Here is a 14,412-nt window from a genome sequence, read left to right as displayed (position 1 = left end):
GATACTAAAATGGGGTAGGATTGGTTACTACCCCAAAAGTCTGAAGCAGCTTGGAAAGGAAAAGTTAGGACTTATTTACGTCTAGCGAGGTTGTGTATGGATGAGGATTACTTCCAATTCTGTGGAAAATTCTAAAAGCAGCCCAAAGGAGCCCTCATGGAAAATATCCTATTCCCATTATTATGCGAACTTTTCATGGCAAATTTAGAAACCAAGCTAAATGAGCAAGGTTTACTTCCGGAGAAATGGTAGAGGTACGTCGACGATATTGCCACCCTGATCAAACGGGAAGCTTTATCTAAGGTTCTGGAGGTCATCAACAATGTGCATAAGAATATCAAGTTCACTCACGAAGAAGAAAAGAAGGGGAAAACTTCCATTTTTGGATCTATTACTAAAGAGGGAAAGACATTTCAAAATTTACAGGAAACCCACCAATACCATGCGTGCCATCCCATTTCATTTATTTAATTCAACATCGAATTTGCGCTCCAGATCGAACTTAAATTCACTGAAATTCTATGCATGTGCTGGATCATCATGACAAACTACATTTTTGGTCAAAGACCAACATTTTGACATAACATTGCATTGACTACCGGAAGAAACAATTTGAATTTAGCTAAAAAAAACTTGCCCCACTTTAACTCTTACCTTTTTTAATCTATGTAGCTGATCAGCAGTATCTGAGAGCAGTCACATGTTCCAACAAGACCTTGGTTTATTCAGCAACAAAATAGGTTTAATCGCTCCATTAAAAGGTCTATAACATTTTGATTTCGCATTGAAAAGAGATCATTACCAAATCTGAATCTGTAACAGTATCAAGGCCAACCGACACGACGGACAACGGCCGAAAGTCAACAAATCAGTCCCAAATCGGAGTTTGTGTGTTGCTTTTTCCTCGTTTCGCTCGGCGTGGAAGTGCTACCTACCTAGTAGCTGATGAATTTGTTATGAAAACTTTTGCGCAGCACGCAAGCCACGGTACGTTTTATTTCTGATTTTTATTTTCATTTTCGCTGCCCTGCCGTGTCGCACTTTTGGTTGCATCTTTTTGCTAGACTGTGGTTGGGGGCTGGGGAGGGTACCAGCAATGGCCTATCAACCAACGCCAACCGGAGCAACGCAACATATTTACTGAATGAAGAATGAGCAGCAAGCGTCCACCAAAACCACGCATCAACATCGGCAACGCGACATCGCAACTTGATTGCTTCTGCCATGCCGTGTCCGTTTGTATACGAACGCGATGATGACGCTGCTGCTGAAGACGAAGACGACTACTCGACGTGGTGTCATGTGTATTATGTAAGCCAAAGTGCGCGACTTAACTAAAGCATAGCATTCCGTGTGATTGGATCCATCTACCTGCTAAAGGAGTTCTTATGTTTGACGAGAACTACAACCCTAAATGGGCTGCTTCAAAGTGTAAGCTGATCATGGGTATGCATTGAATAATTTGTTGTTCATTAGCTGAATCCTTCCCGTAACTGGTGTTAGACTGTTGCATGGTCAACATCACTCATGACCATATCGACTGGGGTAAATATGCTGAGTTGGTCTCCGAAGGCGAGCAGGCGGTTGACGTTCTTCCACCGCAGGAAGAATACCAATTCTTGTCCGGATTAATCGTTGAAAGTGCTCTTCAAGCGCAGCGTAGACCATGATGTGTGTTAGAACAACAACGTTCGAATGTCAACAAAAATGTTCATACGATATCATCTATCAACCCCATTAGTTCTGACCATTGTATCATATATGATGGGTCATTAAACCTATAGTATTGTGTAAAACATTATGACGATCGGAAATACAGCCTTTTATTTGAAAAAAAAATGGAGTAGAGGAACGGCAGAGCGTCCAACCACTACTGATTCTCATATGTTTCTATCTCATGCTTCTACGGGTCAATCGTTGGCAAAGACCGCCAGCTAAGAGTTGTGTGCTTAGCAGGTACTGCAGCCTAGGCACTGTTGTCCTTATTACTACAGCTAGATTGAGAAGATACGTCCCGAGCGTCTGTTCACTAAAGAGGTGCGTCTCAAACAGTGTCTGTTCTGGCATCCAGCGGCTGAGTATAAAATGTTCCTCCACCGGAAGGTGTACCTAAGGTGGCAGCCCCACCACGGTGGATAGGGGACCTTTGGCCAACAACCTACTGTTCTAGAAACCCGGCAACCTTTATGGAAATAGAAAATGATAGATTACGAACAGATTTAATGGCAAAAACTTATAGCGCGAAACAAAGGACAACATGGGAACTTGGAATTCACTAACCCTAGCTCAGCAGGATAAACTGGCACAACTAGCCAAGAGGCATGCCGTATGAAGCTTGAAGTCAAAGTACTGAGCGAACACAACTTTGGAGTACACAAATTGGCCTCGGGTCTGAGATTTGCAATACTTTCAGGTATCAGAAGGCCGGCTCCAGAGGCACGTTATCCTCCATTTGGGACATTTGTGCCATCGCCAAAAATATCAGCCTATTTCATCATCTACCTGAGGGAAAAGGAAGGAAAAAGGATTTGGATGGGGATAGGGACAGGTAGGGAAATAGGAAAAATACCCTGGAAGAGGGTACTAACGCACGAGCGTACCACAATGGGTTCAAACAGCGCCCTGAAAAGGGCACTGTAATAACGCATAAAGCGAAAGAGAGCCTATAGCTCCTTACCACAGCGGGTTAAGAACAACAGAATATCCTGAAGATTCAGGTTTCTGAAGTCAGTTTCACTTAATAAGTGTTTACCGAATACTCGGATACGCAGTTGCGCGAAAACTGGACAGTTACATATCAAATGATACGAAGTTCCATAATCGGATTCACAGCTATCACAGGCAAATGAATCAGCTTGCTGAATATTCGCCATGTGATAGCTGAGTTGGCAGTGGCCAGTCAATGCTTTGACCAGCATGCTGCAATTCTGCTTAGACAGATTAGTTAGATACTTCGCCACCCGTAGAGATGGCTCAGCACTATACAATTTGGTTTGACGACATGACTCCAAACTATTCCAATATTGTCTGTGTTGAGTGACAGCCCAGGTGTGAATCTGAAGCTTAATCCAACACTTCGATATCGGAATAGCTGGCTCAGGGCCAATGAAGTCATGTGATGCTCCAGAGCGAGCTAACTCATCAGCCAATTCATTTCCAGCGATGGAAGAATGACCAGGTACCCATAGAAGGTGAACAGCGTTTGCTGAATTCAGCTCCTCGATTTGAGTTCGACAAGCGATAACTATCTTCGACCTGGAGTTGGCCGAAGCAAGTGCTTTAATAGTAGCCTGGCTATCTGAACAGAAGTATATTACTTTGCCCATTACGTGCTGCTGAAGTGCTGATTGCACTCCGCACATAAGAGCAAAGATTTCGGCCTGAAAAACGGTACAGTGTCTACCAAGTGAGTAAGACTGATACAGCCTTAGCTCACGAGAATAAACACCAGCACCTGCTCGACCTTCGAGAAGGGAGCCATCAGTGTAACATACGATGCCGTCTAAAATACTTCTTTCCAGATAACCAGATGGCCACTCTTCCCGGGAAGGGAATTTCGTGGAAAATGTCCTATATGGAAAATTACAAACAATGGTAAGATCACTTGGAGCAAGGACAATTTTGTCCCAATGCACCAGAAGTGGAAACAACGAGGTGTGTATTGATGTGCGGTTCATAGGAGTTTCCTCTAGTAGACCGAGTACCCGTAACCGGTAAGTGCAAGAAAGTGCTTCTTGTTTGAGATGAATGTGTAGTGGGACAACGTCAAAGAGAATTTCTAGCGCTGCCGTTGGAGTTGAAGAGAACGCTCCAGACATCGCCATTAAGCACATCCTTTGGAGATGGCCTAATTTTGATTGGACCGTTCTCACTTCACCCTTTTGCCACCACACAAGACATCCATAAGCCAATATTGGCCGAACCACAGTTGTGTAAATCCATTTGATATACTTGGGTTTTAGACCCCAAGTTGTACCAAAAGTACGCCGGCATTGCCCGAAGGCCATACAAGCTTTCTTGATTCTGAACTCAATGTGAGGTGTCCAGGAAAGCTTGGAATCAAGAATGACTCCAACGTACTTTACCTTTTCAGTCACATTGATTTCAGAATCAAAGAGACGCAAAGGTCGAACGCCATTACGGTTTCGCCTTTCCGTGAAAAGAACAATAGATGTTTTACACGGATTAACCGAAAGGCCATATTGGCGACACCAACCCTCAACTACCTGAAGGGCGTTTTGCATCAGGTCGAAAAGGGTGCTGATGCACATACCAACTAACAATGTTAGGTAGTCGTCGGCAAAACCATAAGTAGGAAAACCGCTATTATTGAGTTGCCTCAATAGCGTATCTGCTACGAGATTCCACAAAAGCGGTGATAAGACTCCCCCTTGAGGGCATCCACAAACACTCAATTTCCTAATCCCTGCTAGACGCAATGTCGAGAAGAGATATCGGTTTTTGAGCATTTGGTGAACCCAATTGGATATCATTGGAGATATACCATGACTCCGTGCGGCTTCCAATATGGCATCGAAAGGCACGTTGTCAAAGGCACCCTCGATATCTAAGAAAACACCCAAACAAGATTGCTTTTGAGCGAATGCTTTCTCGATATCGTAAACAACCTTGTGTAAAAGAGTCACAGTGGACTTACCAGATTGGTAGGCATGTTGGTTCACATGAAGAGGCACGTTGGCCAGATGAACATCACGGATGTGATGATCCACAATAAGTTCTAAGCATTTCAGAAGAAAAGAGGTCAAACTGATAGGTCTGAAACTCTTGGCTTCTTCATACGACGCACGACCCACTTTCGGAATAAACTTTACAGTAATATCCCTCCAGGATTTGGGAATATACCCTGTAGCAAAACTGCAAACAAGTAGTTTTTTTTCAAAACATGTTTGAAATAATCAAATCCCTTCTGAAGCAAAATAGGATAAATCCCATCTGCCCCAGGAGATTTGAAAGGAGCAAAACTATTAAGAGCCCACTCAATCGATTCTATAGTTACAATACTCCGAGCCGAAGCTAAAGAATCATAACTACAAGAAAAGACATCAGGATCATCCGAAGATGTAATATCCACACATCCTGGGAAGTGTGTGCTGAATAAGCATTCCAGAACTTCCTCATCAGAGGAAGTCAGATCGCCATTTGGCAAACGAAGTTCGTTCACCCGGAAATCCTTAGATTTCGCAAGGATTTTGTTTAACCGACTGGCTTCATTCAAGTTGGAAACATTTGTTCAAAGGTTTTTCCAGCCGGATCGTTCAGCAGACCGAAGAGCTTTCCTGTAGGCCTTGCGAGCCGACCTGAAAGCCTCCGAACCAGCCGAACGTCGTCTGTTCCAACTCTTTCTACATTGTTTCCTGAGTTTCGCCAGATCAGAGTTCCACCAAGGGGTTCCTCTTGTGATCTTCACAGACCGTAGAGGGCATGCTTCTTCAAAAGCTTCCATGATGAAGGTCGTTGTAGTATCAACGGCATCATCTAAATCACTTGGAGTGTCAATGGATGGTGAATATCCATGAAATATGGCCGCAACCAAATCAGTATAAAGATCCCAGTTTGTTGACCGAGGATTCCTGAAACGCAATGTTTGCGAAGTAACATTTAAATGTTCAAAAAAGATATAGCGATGGTCAGATAAAGATTCTTCATCTGACACATGTCAATTGGTCAGCTCGTGACTAATTCTGCTAGAGCAAAGCGTTATATCTAACACTTCCTCTCTAGCAGATACCATGAAGGTTGGGCGGTTGCCTATGTTAAGTAATGCAAGATCTGTACTACTTAAGTACTCCATCAAACTGGAGCCTCTCAAGTTGATGTCTGAGCTGTCCCAGATGATATGATGAGCATCAGCATCACTGCCAACAATTAGCGGAAGGCCTTTTGAAGTGCAGTGTGCGATGACTTGTTTGAAAGCATCCGTAGGGGATGGTTCATCATGCGGTAAATACACAGAACAATAGACGTATTTCCTGTTGAGGTTTCCAACAGATACATCAATTGTGATAGCACATGCATCTCTGGTGGTTAGTTCAGAGATGAGTGTAGCAACTATTGCGTTGTTGACAAGCACACAGGCTCGAGGCATGACACGCGAGTTTGCCATTTCATGTTTACTGAAAATGGCAAACACCGGGTTCACAAGGTTTCCTAGATAGAAATTTCCCTTACGAAAGTAAGGTTCTTGTACCAAAGCCACTTGGGCTGTACCATTTTGCATAAGTCCGCAAAGATTGATCGTTGCTGTTCTTTTGTGCTGAAGATTGATCTGAGCTATCCTAACCGTAGCCACTACCCAAACTAGGTAAGATTAAACTCTTCGCAACAACAGCACAACAAAGAACAGCAACAATAAATCCAAATCGGTATCGATTGGAAAACGCCAAAGGCGAGGATACACAGAATACACTGTGTAAATCGCATAATGCGAAACCATATAGGTGAAAATTTAAACTAATTAACAAACATCTTCATAATCCCGCCCTTATTTAGCCTCAAGTGAGACTAAAGAAGGGCAGCTGCACCATTGCTCCGGTTAGCGCAGTAAGGGCTACATACTGTGGAGGGCGCCCTGGTACTCCACAGGCTCCGTTAGCGGTTAGGTTTTTATTAGACCCCCCTAGCCATTCATTCCTAGGCACGGTAAGCATAAAGCCGCATTACACCATGAATTAGGGGTCACCTGATTGCTGGATTCTTACCACCGGAACAGGCGGTCCATAGTGTTATTCTTAGCCAATTGAGACAATCGCTATCGACACTACACAGCTATCTAGGCTGATCGAGAAAAGAAGTTAATATTGATGATCAACTTCATACGGACTCGAACAGCCAAAGAACAAAGTGGGAACTTGGAATTCACTAACAAAGGACAAAATGGGAACTTGGAATTCACTAACCCTAGCTCAGCAGGATAAACTGGCATGCCGTATGAAGCTTGAGGTCAAAGTACTGAGCGAACACAACTTTGGAGAACACAAATTGGCCTCAAGTCTGAGATTTGCAATACTTTGGCCGACGATGTAAACACGTTGCTCGTCAGAGTTGGTTTCCTGCTTAGCGCTTACGGCCACGTTGCGCTCAAGAAGTGGGAAACCATGAATGAGAGGATAATTGTGGTCAGATTCTGAATACGGGTTCGAAACCTTACCCAACCTTACCAACAAATGATACGCACAAACCTATCCTGGTGATATCAAGGTCCTCATAAATGACTTCAACGCGAAGGTTGAATCCGACAACTCGGACCGTGAGCACGTCATGGGAGTCCCATGATGGGACGCCATGGCCTCGGAGTATGGCGAGCTGTTTGCAGAGTTTTGTGACAACAATGACATGGTGATTGATGAAGTGACATGGGTTTCCCGTGATGGTGTCACGGAAATTCAAATCGATCTTATCTGCAGCAGCCAAAATGGAGACGGAGTCTGCTTTTTTTATTTGGAAGGTTCGGGCGCAACATGGGCATAACAGAGTGGGAATCACTTATTTTATGCATTTTTGTGTTTACGTTTTTAACATTTTTCTAATTTTTATTGCCTTAATACTATGTTAGTTTGGAGAGCCGAAGTACTCGCGGCTGTTTGGAGGTAAGGGATAACAAATATTTAAAATTGGAAAGGAGGAATTTGGGGGTATAAACAAAATTGTTTGCTAATTTATACTAAAAATATTGATGGGACAAATTGTCCAGATTTATAACGGAACCAAACAGAAAGGTCTTTATCGGTAAACAACGAAATAAGAGGACAAACGAAAGAAGGACTACGACAGACAAGGGCGAACAATAAAACCAAATGGCGGACAACGAAAACAAGGGACGTTCTACATCAAATTCAGACATCAACACGTTTCAAAAACTAATAAATGAGATTCAGGTATTCCAAATCAAGGCCTGCCAACACTTCTCTAACAGGTTTCTGTTGTTTTCCCCGGACCCGGAGAATTTCATACAGCTCAGATCTGACCTCACGATGCGCATCGCATCCCCATACGACATGCTCAATATCCTGGAAAGCCACGCCGACGCTCATGTAGACGGGACAAAAGAGCGTGGGCGGAATCCCTAGCCGACGAAGGCGAGAAAGGCGCAAACACCAGCAGCATCCGTCTCCTCTACGATGTTCTACGTCACCTTAGCGGGAGTAAAATGAATGCCACGATGCCCGTGAAAGACAAGTCTGGACAGTCCGGTCGACTAGTTCAAACACTGGTTCGAGCACTTTGGAACCCTTTTTCAAGTGTCGATCACGCCATCAGCAAGATCCGCCTAGGGTTCGACGCATTATCCAAGTTAACACCGAAGTTATATCAGTAGTGCAGGGGATAGAAACAGCAATCCGTAGCATGAAATCGAACAGAGTCCCGGGGGTTGATCGTGTAATAGCTGAGATGCTCAAAGCTGATCCCGTAGCATCTGCATAACTGCAGCATCAATTATTCTTCAACATATGGGAAACCGCGACTTTTTCGGCCGATAATTGGCGGGGCATCATGTTACTGTGTATCGTTCTCAAAGTCCTCTGCAAAGTGATCCATAACCGGATACAGGAGAAGATTGATGCAACTCTCTGACGGCAGCGAGCAGGATTCCTTGCTGGACGATCCTGTGTGGACAATATTGTCACGCTTCGTATCATCTTGGAGCAAATCAACAAATTCCAAGAGTCTCTCCACCAGGTGTTCACTGATAACGAAACAGCTTTCGACCGTCTCTATCATGAAAACATGTGAGGAGCCCTCAGGCGCTAGGGTGTCCCTGAGCTTCGGACTCATTGAAGCACAGTACAGGGCGTTTTCGTGCAGATTACTGCACAACGGTGTCTTGTCCGATCCCAGTCGGGTCGTTGCAGGAGTGAGGCAAGGTTGTATCCCTATCACCGCTAGTGCTCCTCATCGTATCGACGAGATTCTGAGGTGCGATTGACCGTGAACCAAATCGTGGATTGCTGTGGCAGCCCATTACCATGGAGCACCTAAATGACTTCGAACTGTCTGATGACGTTGCTCTCCTAGCTCAACGGCGCTCTGATATGCAGAGCAAGCTCGATGATCTTGCCAATCGCTCCTTAGCGGCAGGTCTTACCATCAACGCAACGTCAACAAGGCCAAATCGTTGGATGTATACACGGTCAACCCTTCCAGTTTTACGATAGCTGGGCAAACAGTGGAGAATGTTGAAAGCTTCCAATATCTTGGTAGCCAAATGGCGGCCGATGGGTGCACGGATCAAGAAGGCGAGAGCTCCTTTGGCGAATTTAAGAAACGTATGGAAAAACAACCACATTAGTTGACGCACCAAAATCCGAATTTTCAACTTGAACGTGAAATCTGTGCAGCAGTACGCCAGTGAAACCTGGTGTGTATCAGCGGAGAATAATTCGTGCTTGGTGGCCTCACAATTGGATCTCCAACGTAGAGCTCCATCTTCGTTGTCATCAAAAGTCGATAGCGAGAGAAATTCGGGAGCGAAAGTGGAGGTGGGTTGGCCACACTCTACTCAAGGGCGGAAACGAAACCTGCAAGCGTTAGACTGCAACCCAGCAGGACATCGCAGCAGAGGCAGACCCAGAGGCTCATGGCGACGCAGACTCAACAACGAAATCAAGCATGTCGACAGAAATTTGACAAGGCCACAGGTCAAGGCGATGCACAGTGATGCGGCTCCATACAAAAGGTGGCAAAAAGTCTTAACATGCATGATATTCGTTCAAAGCTTATAAAAACTTTATTATTTATTAGAATAAGTTAACTAGAAGTCATGTTGACATCCTATGGGCCACATTGGCCACTTTCAGGACCGTTCCGGAATCCTGGTTCCCCTCGGGAAGTGGACAATTTGGGAATGTTTTTTACCCTCCAACGTCCAATACGGAACCAATGGAGATAACAGATTTTTTTGAGTGAGAAGCGAATAGTACAATAGAAATGTTCATTTCGCCGAACCGGTTCATTTTATCGATTCATTTTTGAACCGGTAAAAAATATTTCATAATTCCGATTAGAAATCGTTAATTTTTTATAATTTATTTTCATGAGAATTTAAACATGAATAAAATGTATTATTTTGCGAACCGGTTTGCTCAACCGGTTCACTTTTGAACCGGTAAAATCAAGCATTTCGTCCAACTGGTATTATGCTGATATTCTATACATTATGATGATAAACAAGTGGAGAATACATTATTTGTTGGACCGTTTTGTCTAACCAATCTATTTTTGAACCGGTTAAATAATTACAGTATATCTCTTGAGGAAAGTTGTTTTATAATTACTTCTTATGGCTAACCTTCCACAAAAAAATAAAATAAGTGAATTGGATAACCGGTTCATTTTCGAACCGGTAAAATCAAGAAATTCATCCCACTAGTAAATGGATACCCATTCGACAAAAAAATGATAATTTTGAGAGCCGGTTAATCAAAAACAATAATTTATGAACCGGTTAATTAATTTTGCTGTCCAGCTTGATAATTGTTAATTTATTTTTATGAACGATTAAACATAGGATCAAAATAAGTGATAAGGAAAGCCGGTTCACTAATCCGATAAACTTTTGAAAAGAATAAAAAAGTTCCGTCTGTGCAATGTCAGTGTAAAAAAACATTATTATTTTTAAAGATTGACAGATCAACGAAACTAAATGATTTTGCAAACTGGCTAAAACCAACTTAGTTATGAAACGTTTAAAATAAATTATTGTTCAGTTTGAGAAACGTTAAAGTTCTCCTAAATGATCAGAAGATTCGTTTGACCGTTACACTTTTGAACCAACTAAAACCATTTCGTACCAGTACTTATTTATGTATTTATTTATATTTTCCATAAATTTCTAATATTCATGAACACAAAAAAAAAGTTGAATCAATACTAAAAAAAATATTGTAAAGAAATATTTTTCGAACAGCTACCGGTAAAATAAGCCAGAGCATAGAGTTATTGGTTAATGCTTGTGGAAGTGGCGAAAATTAGGATCTATCTGAATTAGGCAAAATATCCAATAGAAAAACAAAAGCATGTAATTACTCATTTATGACAAAAAAAAGTTTACCAGAAGTGTGTAATGCAAACAATTACAAAACCTGATATATTTAAAATGGGTTAATAAGTTCAAGTATTTTGTTTATTTTTTTTTTTTCATTTTAGATACATGGGTATCGATAAAAACAACATCCTTCTATTTATTGGCGTAACGTCCCAGCTTCAACAAAGCTGCTCATCAGCTTCAATTAAAGTTCTTTAAAGACTTCCGTAGTTATTTACTGAAAATTGTATATGCCAATTTACCTTTTTTTGGCGTTTGACACATTCCACGCGTTACGTTTTGCGCGAATATCAACCTTTTGCTTGTTGATAAATTCATGCCAACCAACTTATCAAAAGATCAGATTTGAATATTAGGGTCATTTCATGCTTTCTAATTAAAATTGGTCCATTTTACTTCGAGAAAATCAAGTAACAGGGCCAAAAGGGACACCATTGCAATTGAAATTTTAAATACGAAAATATTCTGGAAAGGTCATAAATCGAACACAGACATCATCAACGTACTCTTGCTGAATACCTGCGCGCATAATAGCTATTTATGTCTTGTCTTAAAATACTTTTCACATATAAAAATCTTAACATTCTACAGCAAGCATCGGCTCTGTTATGCGCTATGGTAGCTGAGCCGATACAAATTAATAGAAACTTCTTCAATGTAGAATTTGAGAAAATGTTGGAAATAATTTAGATATAAAGATGTTTTCCCATTGACCTCTCGTCTATGTATGAGTTGCTTGCATGGCTCCGTAAAGCTTCATGCCGTCTGAGCTTTGAAAATAAAAAGATGAATGATAAAAGATAAGAAATGGAAGCAATACAATCGTAACAATTTGAAGATATAAATGTATCTCCTTTTTTTTCGCAAAATAAGTAAAGCAATACGCTAACTATAAGCAGGAGGTCAAATGTCATTCAACATAAGGGCTTTCTAGTTGTTTCTTTGCCGAAAAACATATGTTGCGCAAGTTTGCACACAATAACCCCTAGGTTTTCTGAAAGCTGACAAAAAAAATCTTCAAAATGAATATAGCGTCAAATGTGTACAAATGTGTGCTCATATTTGAAAACTTAGAGGAAGTTTGTTTTTGTTTTTCCATACATTTTATATGGAAGCTTAAATTTCAAGTATGATTTTACACCCTGGAAAAAAAAATCAATTTTCGTTCAATCAGCACCAAATTTTGAAAGTAGACTATTCAAATGTCGAGAAAAAATGCAAAAATACATTTGAACCAAAATACGTAAGTTGATTTTTCGACTTTTTTCCGCCCTCGCATCACTGTGCGATGGCTGGCAATCGCCCAGGATGGAAATCTTTCAATTCGGTCCTCTACACAACCGTGGGTGCCCAGGACTGAAAGTAGTGTGACCATGGAGCACCTAAATGACTTCAAACTGGCTGATTAAATTACTCCCCAAACTCAACGGCGCTCTTATATGCAGAGTAAGCTCGATGATCTTACCGATCGCTCCTTGGCGGCAGGTCTTATCATCAACGTCAACAAGATCAAATCGTTGGATGTAAACATGGTCAACACTTCCAGCTTTACGCTAGCTGGGCAAGCAGAGGAGAATGTTGAAAGCTTCCAATATCTTGGTAGAAAAATGGCGGCCGATGGCGGCACCAGGATCGACATAGGTGCACGGATCAAGGAAGCGAGGGCTACTTTTGCGAGATTGAGAGATGTATGCACGCTAACGCCGCTCAGCACTAAAGTGCATAATTTCCAGACTACACCAAAAATGTGTAACCTTTGTACATTCACAAAATCAGTTCCTGTGTCCGCAAAATCGTTAAATTCGCAAAAAAAAAAATTGTACAGCAATCTAGCTAGGTTTACTATTGACCTTGGAAAGCAAAAAATATCGACATTTCGCGTCTAGACGAGTGTACGAGCTGTTTTTGAGAATGTGTAATTGTTACACATTTTTGTGTGGTCTGGAAATTATGCACTTATGAGTAGGGCTTACACATTCTAGATGATGAGTGGTTTTAGCGTGTGGTCGATTAATCAACGTACCAAGATCCAAAAATTTAACTCAAACGTGAAATCTATGCTGCTGCACGCCAGTGAAACGTGGCGTGTATCAGTGGAGAACACTCAACGCCTGCAGGTATTCATCAATAAATGCCTGCGGTACATGCGGTTGCCTCACAATTGGATCTCCATCGTTGATGTCATCAAAGGCAGATAGCGACAGAAATTCTGGAGCGGAAGTGGAGGTGGGTCGGCCACACTCTACGAAGAAATGGAAACGAAATCTGCAAGCAAGCGTTAGATTGAAAACCCAGTAGGACATCGTAGCAAAGGCAGGCCCAGGGGCTCATGGCGGTAGGAAGTAATATAAGTCGAGAGCGACTTCAACTACTTTTTAGACATGGTTGTAGGCATTTTGTTTATATTTATAAATTCAAATAAGGTTTATTTTGAGTAATTTAATACATACTAGGATATTTTTCAAATTTGCTGCAACTCTGGGCTACAGGATTCGAGCCCAGTACTTAGATTTGACGAGTGTTTTTGTTTTTAAATAATGATTTGTCGGGCATTGTTAGCTAGGTACTGAGATAATGATTGAAGTTGTTGAAATGTTTTTGTAAATTGGAAAACTAAATACATAGAAGTTTTAATAAATCATGCTTAGAAAATCACAATAAAAGTGGCTGGTACAATCCAAATCTTAAACTTGGATCCCCTTGGTCATCTGGATAAATGTTTGTTTGAGTGTGTCGAATGGAATAATAAAAACTCCAGTACTGAGTTATGTCCAACGATTCATCAATAGAAAAAAAAATAGCTTTATCCGCTATTACATGCATGAAGTGAGTAACTTTTAAGCCGAACTGGTACCTTATCACTTCCGTCGCACAGTTTACATAGAAATTTATTATCAATCGGTCTGTTCTCACCGTAGTTCTGACTCATATTGGAACGTCGTCGTCACCACGTTTGCGCTTACACGCGATGTTGTAACCATGTATCGCGGCGACTAGGTTCCATCGGATTTGGTTGGATACATTACCTGGAACGAGTTGACACTCCAACGTGTGAACGAAATGCTCGAAGCGTGAAGCATGGAGCATAAGTACAAGTCAACTAATTAAGTACGTTTGCACTTGTGTGTAAATTACCCCACTTCGATAGTTATTGTTTTGTGTGTCCAGAAACATTCAACCGACACCGCATTCGCGTCCAAATCGATTATCGCCTGTTCTACGATCCCACTTCACAAATAGAAAACTGAGGTGTTGTCCATACTCAACACTACTCGTAATCTGATTTCACCAAAGATCATCTCAAATAACTTCTCTCCAAATCGCTTTTCCCCTTTTGAACAAATTATTGC

The sequence above is a fragment of the Aedes albopictus genome, chromosome 3, assembly GCF_035046485.1.
Source record: "Aedes albopictus strain Foshan chromosome 3, AalbF5, whole genome shotgun sequence".
NCBI classification, from domain to species: Eukaryota; Metazoa; Arthropoda; class Insecta; order Diptera; family Culicidae; genus Aedes; species Aedes albopictus.
Note: the sequence above shows the minus strand (reverse complement) of the source record.